The 20,049-nt window shown below is 33.0% G+C and overlaps 1 long non-coding RNA gene across 2 annotated transcripts in view; it reads left to right on the forward strand.

The window, feature by feature from the left end:
* LOC111593165 overlaps positions 1–20,049 on the forward strand; it is a 102,430-nt gene that overhangs the window by 22,120 nt on the left and 60,261 nt on the right. The gene's annotated exons all lie outside the window — the stretch shown is intronic.

A 20,049-nucleotide genomic window follows, 5' to 3' on the forward strand; every position in this document is an offset into this window, starting at 1 on the left:
ACGTTGAAAAAATTGACCAACAATAACAAATGGACTTTGTTTTGAAACTACAAAAGACAGAGAGCACACAGTGAAACGAAGAGAGAGAGAGAGAGAGAGCCAGCGCCAGCATTGCTTGCTGATAAGGTAATCACGCATAGACAGCGAGAGAGAGTGAGAGAGCCAGTGACAGAGAGTTTTGCAGAGAATTCATTCAGTGTGTGTTAACGAAAATGTTTTTGAGACAAACTACGTCACAATATGGCAAAAAAAAAGAAAGAAATAAAATGAAAATAGAATAAAATGTAAATACCTTAAAAGAAAATAAAATATATTTCGCATATCAAATAAACTTTGGCAATGATAACAATTAAAAAACTATTAAATATTAGTTTGTTTTATTTTCAATTATTTACAAAATTTAATTTTGTTAATGCATAAAGAGTTGATTGTTTTTTTTTTTTACTAGAGCTCTATAAACCAGTTGCGTATAAACTTGACTATATTTTATATTATATGTCTATATATTATATATATGGAGGAGTCAAATTTGTCTTAAAAAGTAAATTAATTCGAAAACAACATTTTTGTATCTATATTATATATTTTTTCTATTTTAAATGCATACATTTCTTAAATGTCTAATTAATGTTTATTAAAAATGTTTATAATTATTAACATAATATTGTATAATATATGTATATATTATTGTTGTTAATAGCTTTGGCCCTCCTAGTTCAGTTTGATGAATCAATTTGTCGTTTACTTTTGAGTCATAAATGTTTCACTGCTTTTATAAACTATTTCAGTAATTGTGTAACTAAACACGTCAGCAATGGTACGATCCGTTCAATTATACACTTTTCTAGTTAAAAATTATATAAAATATATGTATAAATATATATGAAAAATCAATATATGATTTACCTGAGAAAAGTTACAAATTTTTTTTTTTTTTAATTATAATAAAAATAAATCAACTAGCAGCAAGCATTTCTGCAACAATTTCGTGTAAACAAATCTGGATATTATGCTGCATCCTTACACTGCGCTTAACTACTGTTGAGTCATGTACATATGAGTTATATATCTATATATATCTCGTTAGTTTTCTTTCCTTTGTCTCGCAGCTTTCATTGAGCTGCTGCAAACTCATTTGTTGATATGCACTTAAACACTTGTAAATAAAAATTATAAATATATGTATCTGTATCTATATGCATTGCATGCGCCATTAAAAACTTGTTGTTGTCGCCTCAGCTTCTCTCTCTCTCTCTCTCCCTCTCCCTTGCTGTTTTACGTCAATGTCCTCAAAACCTTGAATGTCGTTTTATTTCACATATTTTTTTTTATTCATTTTCGTTTTCTCATTTTTCTGGTACTGAGGAAAAACGTTAAGCGCACGTTTTTCGTCTTATATCTGTAGAAAAGGAGCTTGCGCTCCATTTGCGCTTGGCACCCACCGAGATATTGCACAATTTGATGTGAGCCGCAGATGAATAATTTTTCATTTTTGCTCTGCCCCCAAAAAAAAAAAAAAAAAAGAAATATTTTTCCATGTTAATTGCGAAAATAAGCGTAGCCCCGGAGCACTGAGTTGGGCTTCCAGTTGCAGTCGGCACTCTGAAAATAAGTTCTATTAGCTGAGCTGAGCATATGGCTGCTTTTTTTAAGGTGTCTAGTGTAGCTATAAGTAACAGATAAATAAACAAAACTCTGTTTACTGTATATTTCTAAAAGATAAAATGTATGATAAGTTGGAAAATGTAAAAAAGCATTATACTTAAAAATATAAATAAACAATATTTATATATAAATATTTTTTGGTTGAGCAAATATTTGTTTATATAGAAACATTTCTTATCTACTTATTTTTATATGGAAACTATATTGTCTTATAACATTTTTATATAGATATTTATTTGTAGAAACTATTGTTTTATATATTTTTTAAATATAAATTTGTTTTTTCTTATACATTTTTACATAGAAAATTATTTTATTGAAATATTTTTATATAGAAACCATTTTGATTTACATATTTTTTGAGTAGAACATTTTTTTATTTATTTAGTTTTTGTATAGAAACAATTTTTTCTTCTATATTGAATTTTTTCATTTTTCATTATTATTAATTTTTTATAGATACTGTTTTTATTGATACATTTTTATTTATTCACATTTTCGCGCACTTTTCCCAAGAAAACTTTTTCTATGCCACAGAGATCTTTATCTCATCATTAATCAACTTCTTTCTCTCTTCACATATATTAAACAAATATTTGTCAGACTGCCATATCATATATCTTTCAAATTGTTTCATCAAAGTGTATTTAATATTCGAGCTTTTCTAAAAAATAAGAAATATTTATATGCATATAAGTTCTACTTAATTTTTGTCCAAGTTCTTGTTGCTGGCCACGTTTATAATTACGTTAACTTCAATTACTGCTTACGTACAATATCATACCAATTGCTTCTTCTTCTTCATCTTCGTTAACATTTTTGTTGCTTTTTTCCAGCTAAAACAGGTTTTTGGCTGTTTTGTTTTTGTTTTTGTTGCTTTTTTTGGTATGCTTCATGAGTTTTGCTATAATTATAATTTCTTTTTGAAGTTCTTCGCAAATGTATTGAAGGCCGCTCTGCCTGCTCTTGACTGCCATTTAAATAGTAGTTAAATAATTTTTGAAATGTCTCAAATTGTTTAAGTGCGAAGCTCAGTGGATACCGATATTCGGTCTCAAAAAGGGGGGAGACGAATTTATATGGACTTAATGATAATGATCGATTGCTATGCAGCGTTCAGAGAACAACAAAGAAATGCAAAAGAAAGAAAAAAACTGCTATGCATTGCTTAACTATTTCCTTTGTTTAAATAATTGATAATATTTTTTTGCTTTGGCTGATATATTTTATGCTCTATCAGGTGATGCCCTAGCATCTTACCCATAACTGATATTACTAAGAAAAATGTCTACAGAATAAATATCTATATTTATAACTGTCCGTTATCAGCAGCACAAATATTTACCATAACAGTTAACAAGAGATAATATCTATGTTTGGCCAGCTCTCCAGATGCTATTTTTAAACAAAACAAGAACATTTTGTATATACTTTGAGCACGGGTTAAGCATCTACAGCCCAGCCACATAGAGATGCATAGTGCTCGAATCGGGTTCTGCTGCTCTACCTACCTCTCTTTGTCTATCACTACCTCTCTCTCTCTCTCTCTCTCTGTCTCTCTGTCTATCACATTCCTGTTTTCTATTTTAATCTTGAAACCGAGTTTCTACACAAATTTGTTGCATTCTGTTTTGCTTACATTTCACTCGGCACATTTACGTATCAACAAATGTCAAGAAGTGCGATTGTCATTTGTCGGCTTAACTACACTATTTCCTTCAGCGCACACACGCACACGCACACGCACACCCACACACGCACAGTCGATGTTTGTTTTGTTTTGTTTTGCTTTGCGTTTTTGGGGTTTGCCGCATTTGAAATTCATTTTTAGATTTCAATTTATTTTCGGCGTAGTTTATGCCAATTTGGTTTTTTGGGTGCGATTTCTTTTAATATTATGTATGCCATATATATATATATATATATATATATGTGTGTGTGTGTGTTTGTAAATATACTGTCTGCTTCTTCACATGAATTTGATTTGATACACATTTTTTTAGCTTAAAAATCAAATTGCAAGCGCTTACCGCATTTTTTCGAGCCGTACTGTACGCCCTGATTTTAATGTCATGTGCTCAACTATATAATATATATATATATATACGTGTAGATATATATGTGTGATGTGCCTTTAAAAGCATATTAACTAATTGACGTTTGTGTTTATCCTAAATTCGTTTTACTACGCGCGATTTTCACAAAACAAAAAACTGACATTTTGGACACGCCGAGACAAATGTTTCTACTCATGAAAACTATGATTCAGATTTTCACTAAGACATACTCTCTAACCGAAGGAGTTAGGGTGGTGATTAGCTTATTATAAGTATTAAAAAAAAAGATATTAATATTACCCTTAACAAGTCTCTATTGCAGTTCTTCTTTTAACCAGTTCATTTGTTTACAGGGTATCAACTAGTTGTGCGTGTTTTTGATTTGTTATTTGTATCAGCTGTACTTAGTCAGCATCAAGTATTGTTTGTATTTTTGTGGCTACTACAATTATCTTAATTAAAAATCTCAAGTCAAAGTTGGCCAGAGTCACACTCGAGCAATAGCAACTACAGCAACAACAATAACAATAACAAATGATTTGCTCATCTCATTTCTCCTGAATTAAATAATCAACATCAGTCAAATGGCTAACAAGTCGCGCTCTAAGCAGGGCTTAAACTTGACTTTCGGCCAAAAGTTTTGCGCCCTGCTAAACGATCCAGAAACATTTTATTTATGAACGTGAGAAATATTATTTATTTTATTACTTATATCATGTAAAATGGATTTGGTTGTAGTGTGCGCAAAATGTGGAACTCTTCAATCTCGGAGCACGTCTAACATCTAGACAGTCAGCGCCTCAGCTACCTGTCACAACCTTGAAGTACACCCTCTCTACCCATTTAAAAGGTACAGGGTGGCTTCAACGAATATATCTTATTTACTTATATTTAAATATAAATATATTTATACATTTTTCAGGCTGAAATAATGTTGATGTCATAGGTTCGTTAGCTGGCGTTCGAAAAAATAATCAGCCAAGACATTAGCAGGCTTTTGAGCTGTGAGTTGAGAGTCTGCCTCTCAGAGTTCAATATATAATAATGTAATCTGACTTATAAAAATAACCATATCCAGCGAAGATAATATTTATTTATTAGTTTGGATTAGTTTTTAGCGTTATTCATAGAAATTAAGCTTATCTGCTCACCTTGCTAAAGATAGCTTATTAGAAAACAAAAATTGTACTGATTTCATATTAGATTTGAAATTACGTTGAACTCTTATCGGAATTTGAAATCAGCTTCATCAATGTATCAATTTCTAATTAGAAAATGACTTGTCAAAAGCTTTCAACTTCTTCATGCTGCCTGCTCAAAACTACACGCTCTTATTCAAATACAAAGAGCTTTATTTCCCACTAATTCTAATGTAGATTTGAGCATATAATTTACAAGCTTCATATTAATGGCTGTGTAAAAGCTCAGTTGACAGTTAAATTGCGTAAAAGAGCAGCTCGTAATTCTCACTAAGCTCGGAGAGTTCAAATGGTTAGCAACCATTTTGATTTTTTTTTTTTTGGGTTTTCTGCACAAACAAAAGTTTGCCTGAGATGTTGAGCTGCTTTGGCTACCTGTTGCCCGAGCGCTGCCCCCAAACAACTTTAAGCGCAATTTGTTGATTTCGTTTTTCGGTTAAACGCCGCTAAACTCTATTATTACCACATACAAGCGCAAAAACTGACGCAAAAGATAAACTCCGAAAAGCGACGACTGACCAGACCAAGAACGTCAGAGCGACCACCTTTCAAAGCAGCAAAACACAACCAACACAAACAAGAGAAAGAGAGAGCGAGAAAGAGAGCACAGATTCTAGAATAATTATTATATGCGGTTTAACACACACACAATCACTAAGGTACGCATACAACTACAGAGCGCAAAGAACGGAAGAGTGTGAGAGAGATGGCGGCATATTGGGGCTTCAAGACTTTACCTAACGTTCTGGGCACTGCATGCGTGAATGTGTGTGTGAAATGTAGGGGAAATATTAATGAGCATGTGTGCTGCAGAGGCTCTCAGCATTTGTGTTTGTGTGTGTGCATGTGTGAGTGTTTATAAAGTTGATTGCACTCGATTTTTAGATACAGCTTTTTCAAGGTCATCAACGAAAAAACGACAAGCTAACCGAAAAAAGCAAAGCGTTCGCTGCTTAGTCGCTGCTTCTAACAGCCGTCGTTGAGTGTGTAAGAGAGAGCGCAAGCATAGGGCGCCCTTTGCTTACTTTTGCCGAAATTTGAGCCGCTCTTTGTCTTCGGCTGCGGTTGCTGTTGGCGTCGCTGCTCATGATGCTGCTCTAACTTGACCGCTGCTCTCTTGTCTGCTGTTGTTGTTGCTACTTCGTTGTCTTCTTCTTTTACTTCGCTCTGATTATTAGAGCGACGCGCGCACTTTATTGTAAACTATGCGTCAAAAGCTTTGAATTGAACTTGAAGAAGTTCCTTTTCGCTGCGCTCTGTCGACGTCCGCTGCTACTGCGCTGCTGCTGCTGCTGGGCTGCTTCTGCTGCTGTTGAAAATTCACAAATAAATAAATCAAAACAAGATTTATGTCTGCTGCTGCGACAACTGCTCTGCGCCGCTGCGTATTCAAATCTGGCAGTCAAAAAAAATCTTATATCGCAGACAATGAGAGTCCGGCAGCATCTTTAGAAATTATTAGATGTTTTTTGTTGTTATTCCTGCCTTTTTTGGCGTAAGCAAAATTTTTTGATGTGATTTCGTTGTTGTGTGTAGTTTGCAGCTGTTGGAAATGAGCCGGTTTGTTGTTGTTTTTTCTCTTTTGTGTGTGTAAAAAAAACACAAACTACAACAGCCACAAAAACTGCGAACGGAAAGGTGTTGAGTTTTTTTGTTGAAAGCTTTACAATTTGGGGCGTTGCAGGACATTGGAGATAAAAAATGGACATGCAAAATTGGTTTCAGCTTTTTGATAGGTTTTTATCTTAACAAGCATAAAACACTGTGCTGCCAAGCTTCTTTTAAAACCTTAAAATATATCGATGTAGAACATTACTAAAAGATTCTTCGGATGAATTAATGAAACATTTGCGGATATGGAAATTCAAGCAGATGCTTGCTTTTATTATTGTTGAAGGACATAAGAATATTTGAAAACTATAAATTAAATAAATAAATTTTAAGTAAATTAACTTAATTTTTAATTAATAAATTAAAATAACAATTAAATAAATTTAAATTTAAATAAAGAATTAGAGATAAATAAATAAATTTAATTAAAATGAAATTTTAAGTTTATATAATATTAAAATATATAATATTAAAATATATAAATTATATTTTTACCACTTTAAAACATAAAATTGAAATATTTTTCACAAGTATTATGTATACATTTAATTACCTTCTAATTCTATCCAATATAAAATTTACCATTTAGATTCCACTCAGTTCAGTAAGCTACTTCAACAGCAATAAATTTTCTATTTAACTTCCAACGGCCAAAAAATATGTAAAGGGAAACATTTATGTTCCACTTAACTCGCGATACAAATAAAATTACTTGAATATTTGTTTTCTGGTTTGATTGGATCAAGCCATTAAAACTTACCCCGAAACAACCTGTACAGATTGGTAGTCTGACATCAGTTTTTCCTCGAGTGCCAGCATTAAAAATCCATTTATTCGACTTTTTTCTTGCTCTCTCTTGGTTGGTTGGTTGGCTTATCCATCTGGGCATAAACAACTTGTTAAGGCCCTCCATAAAAATGGCTCATTCAAGTGCTAAATGTCAAATTTACGCAGCTTTATTTATGGTTAGCAAAATTTCTAAAGCAATTCAAAGTGAATTTACATAAAAGCCAAATAAATAAAGTGAACTCAGATAGAGATATACACTTAGCTAGGTGTGAGTGAGTGTGAGAGTGCTGTGAAAGTGTGTGTGTGTATAGAATAACTCATGCTTATACGAATTTGTCTAAAAGTTGTGTAATACGCGCTCTGCGTAATTATGACGAAAATAAAATATGAGAAATGTAGCTAACTTTGGTCAGGCGATAAATATATACTCTTTAAATAGATATTACGATATAATATTTTGAATGGCATAAAGAAAAGAAAAGTGGTTTTTATTAAGAGTTATACTTGTACTTATACAAGATCCAATTGGGATGATGATGATTAGATATACAGTTTTCTTTAGAGTTTAAAGCACAATGTTTAAACCTCTACGAAATGTTTGACAAACTTAAAATACCCCATTCAATGATGTTCTTAAAAAACGCAAAGATTTTTCCCTTTAGAATATGGCAAATATATACCAACATATATTTATATATGTATATTTATGCATATGTATATAGAATATGATGGATTGTGGACTTTATTGACAGGCCGCTCGCTGCGCAGCGCATAAATCATGCCAAATCTTTAGCAGTTAATTAGTGTGACGCATAGCTAGGGTGAGCGAGGGTAGAATACAAATAGATATGTATACATATATATATATATATATGTATATATATATATATATATATATATATATATATATATATATATATATATATATACATATATATATTTGTACATATATATAGTGAGTGAAAATCTTGTATCTTATATCGTTGTTTACAACGCCCCAATGCAAATCAGCTGAACTGCAAATGGGGCAGAAAATTCCATTCCATTCCGATTGTTGCATATTTTATACAATTCGAGAGAAGTGAAGAAAAATAACTAAACCATTCGCTGCTTGCTCGAGCCGAATTCAAATGCAATGCGATCCACACGGCCCACTGGATAAGTGTCGATTATTTTACGGATGGGCGGCGCAGGGTAGTGGCCGGGGCATAGTAAAGAGCCCACTCGGCGCGTCGACCGACTCTCAAGAGTTCTGCCAAAAATGGCCAGACCATCCAAAATCGTAACAATAACTTGTACATGGCCTGCCTCTAATGATGACGAGCTCATCTTCCTCTTCTTCTATATTGTTATTGTTGTTGTTGTTGCTTTTGGCATATGGAAATAGAAAGACAACAGATATTTTAGTGCTCTACTCTATTTGTTTTCGCTTTTGGCTAGGCTCTTTGCATAGTAGTGTATGCAAATTTATATAATATACCCTGTAAACTGGGGAGTTGTGCACTGCGTATGCAAATGGATCAATCGAATAGATGGAAATCAATAAAATCATAAATTCAATTCAACTTTTCAATATTAGATACTCGATAAGTTGTAGGGTATTTGCTTAGTCGTTTCATTCGAATTGTTTCTTGTACTTTTGTTATTGCGCGTTATAAATTTTTAATTAAATTTGTTTTGGTCATGGAATTTAGCTATGAGCCAAAGTCCAAGCAAAGCTGAGAATAGACAGCAACAGCTCAGCTTCAATCGGGAGTGGTATATTATATTGTATATATATATATATATATCATATAACACGCGACTTGTGACTTGCCATGACAACTTTCTGTGCTATTTTTGGTCAACTAATTACGTGTCGCATGCATTCAAGAATCTGGAAATTCAATTAAGTGTCTCAGTTAGATTCATGCACTCTATATATATATACATATTTTTTCTAGTAATTCTAGATTTAAGTAATGTCCGACAGTCTGTCAATTAATTGCATACTTGAAGGCGTCGCAACGTGGGTTTTCTGATCAAAAATCAATAAATCGCCAAGTCATGTGTGAAACTGATTTGTCTGCAAAATAATTCAATGCATAAGTATATACAGATGTATATATATATATATATATATATATATATATATATATATATATATATATATATATATTAAATATATTAAATATATATAAATGTGTCTCTAACTTCCCCTGAGAGTCAGAGCTGTGATTTTTGCAAGGCGAAGCAAACTTTATAGACTTCAGTTAATTACTGATTATTCAAATTAGTTTCAATGGGCTCGAATATTAATTAATTGATAATTACATTCAGCTACTGCGCAGCTATAAAAGTTGAAGGTTTTTTAATTGTCTAATTGTATTTAATTGTGGAAGTTATTTAAATATATAAAAATATTTTCAATTTCAACAACAAAATTCCAAGAAGCAAAGAAATATTTATTTTGGCTTTGCTGAAAGCTTTGCGATAATTAAAAATATTTTTAATTCAATGAAACTGAAGAATTAAAAGATTTCCGATTTATTGTGCGTGATTTGGCAGAAAATATATATACAAATTATTATATACAATTGTTTATAAGATATATCCAAATTGCCTTAAAGACAAGACAGAATGAAATTATTAAAGATTTAGCTGCTTCGATTTCATATCTTTATAAGGGGGAAGACAGACCCCCTTCCCTAACTAAATCGAAGAATTTGTTTTTCTTGCTAATTAAGTTTTATGGCTTGGAACTACCTTAGATCTTAACAACAGCAACAACAACAACAAAGAAACGTATCTAAAACTTACAATTTACAGCCTTGCTCATATTTGATGGTCGACATAAAAATGCTTGGCGACATTTCTGCGATTCGAGCTGAAACTGTGGCAGACCATAAAAAATAGAAATTTTATTTTACAAATGAAATTTCATCTTCCTCCGGAGATCGTAGCCCAGAGATAAAACGAGCATTTCTCGAATGGTTTTCAGTTTGTACCATCTACCTTTTTATGTTAGTGTTTGGCTTATGTTGATATTTTAGTTGAATAGATACAATTAAATTGTCAACTCGAGCACTTTGCACTCAAGAGCATTTGACAGTTTGTCAGAGAGTATGAATGAAAAACAAGTCAATTTTCATCATGACGATGACGTGTTGCTGGGGTGGTGCGAAATGGAAAACCGGAAGCAGGCGGCCGCAATGAATAATGGAAAATTAGCCGCACTTTTGCTGCCCATCTGCCATCTCTTTTTGTTTTGATTAATTACTTAAATTTGACATAAACACGTTTTAGCACAAATGAAGCAGAACGTAGATAAAACCTGGCATGGATACCCTCATACCATCTCACTCCCTCTCTCTGCTGTGATTAATGAATTGATTGACAAGACGAAACAGCATTAGCTCGGCCAATTGTTGTTGCTATTATCAGACTAAACACTTGCTGTTCGCTCCCTTTGGGTCTCTCGATTCCTTGATTTCTGAAACTGCTTCCGGGCATTTGGAGTTCGTTTTTTATCTGCCTCTGGCGTTTTGACAAGTCAGATTTGATTTGGGTACTGTTAGATTAAATAGCAATAAGAATAAAGGATCACAATTGATTGCCAGCTGAAATAAGTGCTACAATTTGTACGACAAAAATCAGAACAAAAAAATAAATTTATATATATAAAATAATAATAATTCAGTGATGTAAATATAAAAAAAAAACTTTATATTTTTATCATTTAATTAATTGCAGGCCGAATTCCTAATTAGTTTATGAATGTATGGTTTTTGTTTACCATCGGCCATGTATTTTCAGACTGGCTTAAACTGTGTTAACTTTTCGCCATGTCTTAATTATTAATTTAATTTAATTTATTATTTTTTTATTTCTTAAAGTTTTGCTAAGATTTTTTATATTTTTTGAGGGGAAAAACTTTTTGTTTTGTTTATTTTAGATATGGCATAAACCCTTAAAAATAGAATTATTTTTTTATGCTGATTTGAAACATTTTAATATTCATGAAATTTATTTATTTAATTTGAAAAATTGTCTATGTGTTATGCTTATTTACAAATTATATATGTAAATGTGTTTAGTCCGAAATAGATAAGTATCTGAGGAATGCAGAGAAGAAATATATATAATAACAATATATTATAAAATATATTATTATTATTTATAGAAATTTTAAATACTTGTTCTTTGCTTTGTTCTATTTAATCATTTTTTTTTATATGTTTAAACTTATACTTATTTTAATATTAATTGTTTTATATTTCGTAAAGACAAGCTGCCCATATTGCTTATAGGCATGCAATAATCAATAAGCACCAACTTAATTAATTCTTAATTTATTTGGTCTTCGTTTGCATTTATTTTTCGCATGCCAAGGAGCCGTTCTTATAAAAATTATTATATTTTTACCTGAATTAAGCTTATGAAAATAAATGCCTTCATTTTTTTTGTTTAATACTCGATAGAACCAATTGTTTACATTGATTTATGTGCGTTCTGTACGTGTGTACGTGTGTGTGTTTTGTTTTGTCATTTATTGCCATTTTTGTGACGGTTTTGTGCAAACTAACCCATTTTTAACTTTGGAAAAACCAAACATTTGTATTTACTCAACATTTAATGCTAAAATACATTTGCGCAAGTACAAAAGGCTTTTGTGGGTGCCTCGCGCACACCCGCAACAACGGGTCTCCGGCTGGCGGCTCTGTTTCACGGCGTATGTGCCAGTTTCTGAGACGGCTATCGAATGGAAATGCTAAAACCACCTTTCGCTACCCTCTAACTGTGTATATGAGCTACAAGCTAGTTTTTGGTTTGGTTGTTATATGAATAATTTATTATTATTTATTTTTTAAAGAAATTATAAAAAAATGCATTATATATAATTCATATATAAATAATAATATAGGAAACTATAAAATGTATATATATTAGTTAAATGATTATGTTTAATATTTCTATGCTCATTTGAGTTAAGTAAATATTTCTAAGTTATTTAAATTCTTACAATATCATAAAAAACATTAATTACATTTTTTGATTTCATCGTATTTATTAAACAATTATTCAACAATTGTACTAATTCATAATAATAATAATAATACATTTTTATAAACATCTAGACTTACATTGAATTACTGCTGCTGGCAGCTGCCTGTGAGGGTATTAAATATTCGTTATGCTGCATCTAAATTTTACTGCTCGTTCGTTTTTTTCACGTTATCAGTAACAAAATTTAAACAGCTGCCGCGAACGCATTGCAAACAGTTAAAAAACATTCAAATGCTATGCCATGTGCTGTTTTTTTTTCTTTCAGCTTTTTTTAATTTTATTTCTCAGTTGTGTTTCGTAGTCCGTCAAGCATTCCAGGCACGTAAACCCGAGCACACCTCCCGTCGTAATGCTGCTTACTTGTTGCTGCGCTTTTTGTATCTATTCGAAATGGTCTTGAGCCAACGGTATCCCCACCCACCCCCACGTTGGCTATCCGACCCCGACAGCGCTGATATGCAAAACATGTGCCCCTATACGCACACACGCACACGCACACGCACATACACCTACACACATAGATAAACCTTTCCCATTTTCATTTCCATTTCCATTTCGATGGGTCTTTTCATGGGTCTGGCCCGCAGTTTGATACCTATGCGAGCACTACGTCCATGGCTCTCGACTTCTTGTACTTCTTGTGCTTCTTCTTTTGCATTCTTCTTCTTGTCGGTTGTGCGCTATGCGGAAATACTTTGGTAACTGATAAGTTGGCTTCAGTTGAAGTCTGGGCTTTTGGATCGGCTGGAAATTGTTATGCGCCTGAGGTAATGGCCAATAAAAATGATCGTGGAGTTGTCGTCGTCGTCGTCGTTGTCGTTTGAGCGTGTCTTGTGCAATTTTAATGACTTTTCAAGTGCTTGAACTTAGGGAGTTCTTAAACGCTGGCCATATCCTGTTTAAACAAGAAGTGTGAACAAATAATTAACTTTAATTTGACTATAAAAGAAAGAGCTCTAGGAATCTATGTGAAAATGTAAAAAAACTATTAGCTGAGGTCGAAGATAAACTGGTTTTACATTGAGGAAACATAATATTTAAAGAGCTCTATCAGAAACACAAATAAAGCATCGAAACGTCTATACCAATCAAATTAGTTAGTTAAATAATAGCTGAATTATTATCAAAAATTCTTTTTGAGTATTACATCTAGAGTTTTCTAAATCCTAAGTTTTTTGTTTTTTTTTTTTATTTTTTATTTTTTTCTTAAAAATATTTTGTACCTTTTCCACCCATTTCCTGTCCGATATAAAAATATTTTGTCATAACTTAAATTTTAATTTTCCGAATAATTTTTGTATTTTATATCTTTGCACTTTATCTGAATTATTCATTTATTATCAAGAATATTTTTTTGTAGGTAAATAAATTTCTCGATTAACACTCAGAGATATAATCTCGCATTATGAAATTTTTCATATCTAATAAATTTGATAAGTTTATGTAAGCTGAAGCTCGATGTACGCATTTTCTACACTCCCAGCGACGTCACGTGCGACCCACCCAAAAGCTTAAAAAAATACAATAAAAAAAAAAATATATATATATATATATATATATATATATATTTACGTGACAGTTTTACCAATCATATTTAATCCGAAATAAAATAAACAATTACTTATATAAGTAATTCGACAGAGCGGAAAAGACCTGTACCGTAAATTATGTGTAAATTATATACAAAATAATTGTTTGTGTACATTTGATAAATTGACTTTTAGCTTGAGTTACGCGACATCCAGACACACATTGAAAGACCTTCATAACTTTCAGCAATTCGACGGAGTCGCCCTGCACCTGTAGAAGGCGTTCAGCTACAGTAAATTCTTATTGGAGTGCTTATTTGTTTTTACAACTGATATAATATTAATAATAATAACGAACAGACCCAGATAAGCGCAGAGTTTCCACTGTGGTTTATCAGCCACTTGAATTGTGCCGTGGGGATCGCTCGATGTTTCTTGTTTATGATTACATTTGTCGTTACAAGTACTATGTCTTGTAAATGTCCACGGATTACTCGGGCGGCAAATGTAATTTACTAATAAAGGTGCCTCAACTTTTACAGCTAGAATGCGTAGCGTCTAGAGAGCAGCTTAAACATTCCAAACAAATCTTCAGCTACATTTCTCACACAGCAATTCGCTTGAGCAAGCGCTCGTAATGAGGTCAGTTTAAAATACATAAACTCATTTTTTTCTCCACAAACAATAATAAAAAAATATATAAAATAAGCGAAAATATTTTACTGTCGCGTACGCAAGAAAACGTATAACAATTTTTAAAGCGATGCGCCGTGCCCCAAATAAGGAGCACACACAACAGCAGCAGCAACAACAATCAGGCATTAATAATGCTAAGTAAATAAGCGAAATTGTACAACAAACGAAATGTTATCTTTGTAAAAAGCCAGCGCACTCAGCACGCGCTTCCCAATGTATCTCAAGTATGCTTCAGGTATCTAAAATAAAAAAGAAAAGAATGAGATATAGACCCATATACTCAGGTATAGTACGTGTATATATAAAGCATATAAAATGTGTTATATATATAACTTTGAATAATCTAAAGATAGAAAAGAGAACATATAATAAAATCCTATTCAAGCAATAAAAAATTTAAATTTATATTTACAAAAACCTTTAAAAACAGCTTTAAATCTAAAATGCTTAAAAATGTATAACTTGAGGTTATTAATTAAAAACTTAAATTTAATTTTAAAAAAATTCTAAATCAAAAAATTGTTAATATAAAACAAGTAAGAAAGCTCTAGTCGGGGTGCCCGACTAGGAGATACCCTGATCCCAGTCCTTTGAGTTTTGTAATATTTTCCGTAGTTTGTATCGAGTATTAAAAAAAAAAGAAAACAAATAAAAATCGACATTGCGAGACCAGGATTCGAACCCGGATTATTTGCGCAACGTGCACAAACTCTACCAACACCGCCACTTCATAACTAAAAAAAAAAAATAAATAAATAATATAAAACAATAAAAAACATTTCATCTCCTCTGGTCTCGAACCCGGACCAAGCTGCATCCGAGAGGTGCCTCTACCAACGCAGCCACTGCCCTTCTTACGCGAGCTGTTGCAAATTTGAACATAAGTAGCAGCTAATAATTCAGCACAATTCAATCGCAATTTCAATTCTTGGAATAGAAAAGTATACACGCATTTGAATGTATGTGTGCACACGCATAGGAAAAATGCGTGCGCGTGGCGCTGCTGACATGTGCTTTTGCAAATTGGCCAAACGTTTTGTTTAATAACTTCTGTTTTACTTAATGGATTTTAATGAAATTTTCAGCATATGATCTACATATCCTATTGGCTTGGTTGAGATGCAAACGCCTTCACATAATGGCCCTAGTTCCAACTAAACTTAAATTCTAAGAATTTGGGGGAATTTGGAGCCGGTATCCAAAATCCAACAAAAATCAAAATTGCATAAAATATACATAACACTAAATACAAAATTTGGAGGCTCTAGCTCTTAAGACGTTCGAGATATAATTTATTTACTGCATTTCAATAATGTTTTTATTCGATAACAATTAAATGCGAATAGTTATCGAATATTTGAAACAAACTTGACCTGCGCGTGCTATACACGGACCTACAAAAAAAATTTCAAGTCTCTAGCTCTTATAGATGCTGAGATCCACGCGTTCACACATACGGACAGACGGACAGACGGACAGACGGACAGACGGACAGACGGACAGACAGACAGACGGACAGGGCTCAATCGACTCGGCTTGTCGTCCTGATCAAGAATATATATACTTTATGGGGTCTGCCACGCCTCCTTCTGCCTGTTACATACATTTGCACAAAACCATTATACCCTGATTTCCCATTTTTAATGGGATCAGGGTATAATTAATGAAATTTTTTTCCTTTATAATAAATATAATAAATATTACATTTTCCTTTATATTTTTATTTATGGTCCAATCCATCAAATATATTTTCTAATAAATAATTATTTAACATTCTATTTTTTAATAATTTTCTTAAAATAAAAAATTCAATATATTTTTTCTTTTGAATATATTACAAATTTACGTATCTTTCCTCTAAAAGCAAACGCTTTCTGAATTGTTTAATTGATGTTGTAAAGATAATATATGAAAGCTATTTATACATCTAAATTTCGGTATTTAAATATACGTTCGATAAGAGTTTGTGGCTTTTTAAAGATATGAGTACGTGTTCTTAGACATAACATTTAGTAGCTTATCTGATTGGCCCTTAACTGCGGCATGAAAGCTGTGCTCAGCGCTGAAATGAAAGCTCACTAATACTATGACATTAAGTTAGTCAAATATATAGTTAAGATCAAACTTGAAGCTATTAGTTCCAAGCGAGTGCTTCATGAGCAACAATTACTTATTACGATAAGCTCCATACTAGATGTATGGGGACTCGATGGATCTGGTTTTCTGGAGCTGTGGGTACTGTTAATTAACACGCCACTTCATTAAATGGAATTCACTAAATTTTCACAAAGCCATGTTAATTAAAAGCGCCGTTCGTGGCACTGCTCTACCTCTCACTCTCTTTTTCTCCCCCCTCTCGCTTTCTCTGTCCCACACACATAGGCTCTCCTACTCTTGCCTTTTTGCGCTTGATATATTTTTTACACAAGTCTAGATCTTGTACGCCTTATTGTCGTCTCTCCTCGTCTTTGCTTCAAATGTTGTTTGTGGCTTTATTTTTATCAGCAACTTAGGAAGAATAAGGAAAAAAACTGCATCGAGTGGCAGGCAAAACGTAAACAAAACGCATTTTGATAGTACACAAACACACACACATACAGTTTGCCTTGCTCACTCACTCAGTCGCTCTCACTCGCCCATAGCCGTCGCTGTCTGCGGCTGCCTGCCTGCCTCTTTGTGCGCCCTGTATTTATTTATTGCGTGTAAATTTCGGGAGTAAACAAATAACCGAAAGAAAAAACACGACATGAAGAGAAATACTTAATAATATCGCAGCTTTGCTTATTTGTATTTCCGTGACTGGAGCGCATGACGAATTGACAAATTGTTTGATTCTCGCTTGAGTGAAATTGTTGGAATGTGCATTTCAGTTTGGTTTTGGATTTTGCCTTATCGTATGGTTCTCTTTGGTTACATAACGTACAGCCGGAGCCACGCACACAGCTAACGAATTAGCCGGCTGCGTTGTAGAAGAACAAAAAACAACTCTACTTGGAACTGCGAGAGCAAGTTCAGCTACAACAACTAAATGCAAGCTTCAATATAGAAACTACACTTTGACAGAGAGCGAGAGAGCGGTTTTGAGTTATGCAACGGTCGCTGCGAAGAGTCGCACAAAACGCGCAAACGAAAAATCAACGTTGACTACCTGCGCGCCCTTCTCCCTTCTCCTTCTCTCTTTAGTCTCATGCTACATTACTGGCAATGCTTCTACTTAAGCTTCTTTTGCTGCTCTGTCTGCGCGCAAGATTCTGCACATTTTACCGTTAGCTTAATGGCTAAATCACCGTTTAGAAACGCAAGAAGTTTTTTGTAGCTGTGTTGCTGTTGCTTGTGTAGCTTTAGTGTGGCGCGATTTCAGCGAAATTTCTCATGTCGAAAACGTAATTATAGTATTTCTTATATTTTGCAGACGTGCTTAGATTTTAATTAAATTAAAATTACACTCAATTGCAGCGAGCCTGGGAGCGAGTGTCAAAAGTTTGGATTTTGTGTGGGGATCAAGCCAAACTTGTTGTCGACGGGGCGGGGGCATGGAGACTTGGGATTTATGCGCTGTCTGTGTGGGTTAAAACAGTGGGTATATATTTAGCAGGTAAAGCATACTGTTCTCTGTTACAACGGCGTGAGCTCGATGTTAATGTGTGTGTATGTGAGTGAGTGTAAATTGATTTGTATTGGCTTTGCATGTACTGATGCACTCAAGCTACGCTGAGCTTTGAGCAAATGTTGAATTGTTGAAACTTAAGATTATATCAAATAGAATATATCAAATATTTAATTAATATAATTGTATTTGAATTGATAGCATTTCGCTTATTCAGATTTAGATGCAAATTCAGATTAAGATAAAGCATTGCAATTAAAACTCCTTTACTTAAAATCACTATTCTTTACATCGATATTAATCTTTAAATAAAATTTAATTTAACAATATATAATTTAATCTATCTACTTGCTTATGCCTTGTCAACTGATAATCTTTCTGCCAACCAAGCCAAGTCAAGCTGCAAATTGCGTGTTTTCTCATTGACTGCCACGCCCACATAGAGGAATATAGTATGTTGCATGTTTATTATATATTTTGTTCACAAGTTTTGTGACAAGAAGAAAACAATGTGCTGGGTGGGCTTTGTTTTAATCAATCAAAAGGCAGGAAAAAATATCTGAAATGCAATTTACACAGTACAAGAAAATATTGTATATACATATATATTTATGTGACAGTTATGGGAGATATGTATATAGCAATGTATCTATGTATCTGAAGGCGCCCACACAACGCAACAATTATAAACAATGAAAAGCAACAGCAACAACTGCAGCAAATGCATTATTATTATCAGTAAAAACACATGACAAAAGAATGCCAACGAATGTTAGAGGGAGACGGCAGACATCGAAAGCGACAGAGATAGCAATGGAGATTATGCTTCTGCTTCTGCTTTTGTGCCACGCGTACAGGAAATTATATAAAACATGTTTTGCTGCTCCGGGGCAGGGCAATGCAACGAACAGTATGCAGATGGAGTGTGTAGAGGGAAGGGCGAGAGAAGAAAGAAAAGAGCGACGGGGAGCGCAGGGCGCACTGCCAAAGGCAAAAACAATAAGAGAAAACAAAATAAAACAAAAACGCAATGCAGTTGCAGTTGTTGTGCGTGTGTGTGTGTTCAACAGCAAATGTTGTTGTTTATTTAAAGAGCAAATACAATAAAAATATGCTCTCGCTCTCTCTCTCTTTCTCTCTTGCTCTCTGTGCGAAAAAATATATATGAAGCCAACAAGAATGCAGCGGCAAAATAAAAAAAAGATGAAAAATAAATACAAAAAACTTTTTTGTTTTGTTGGGTGGTGGCTGCGTTGAGTATACGACACGTTGGCAACAAGGGAAAAATAACTCTCTCACACATACACACACAGTTACACACATATGACAGCTGAATGCGTTGTCTCACATGCGGATTATGCAGCTGATGAGCTTACGAGAGGAAAGGACAAGCAAAGAAGATAAAGAAAAAGCCTCAACAGCAGCTTCTCAAACTCAAAGCACATAAATACACACATACATAAACATGCACACACGCAACATTGCAAGAGATCTCTATAAGGCTATGGGCTTAAGCTTTTGCAGCTCTGATGTAGAAATGATTTAATTTAATGAAATACTGCAAGAAAAATGCTTTAAATCTTAAATTATTTTTGTTTATTTAGAATGTTAAAAGTAAAATTGATAACAATTTTAATAACAAATAAATGTATATACAGCACATTAAACAATGAAAAGTGAGGAAGAAGCTTCAGAAATAATAACAAAAAAATCATTCAAAAAAGAAAAGCTATAAATATATATTATTTTTATACAAAACAAATTATTTTATAATAAATTTATTATTAAAAAATAAATAAATTAAAAAAATTAATTATTAAAATAAATATTTATAATAGAAAATCTATTAA

Source organism: Drosophila hydei, unplaced genomic scaffold (assembly GCF_003285905.1).
Source record: "Drosophila hydei strain 15085-1641.00,03,60 unplaced genomic scaffold, DhydRS2 tig00000364-arrow-arrow-pilon, whole genome shotgun sequence".
Lineage (NCBI taxonomy): Eukaryota > Metazoa > Arthropoda > Insecta > Diptera > Drosophilidae > Drosophila > Drosophila hydei.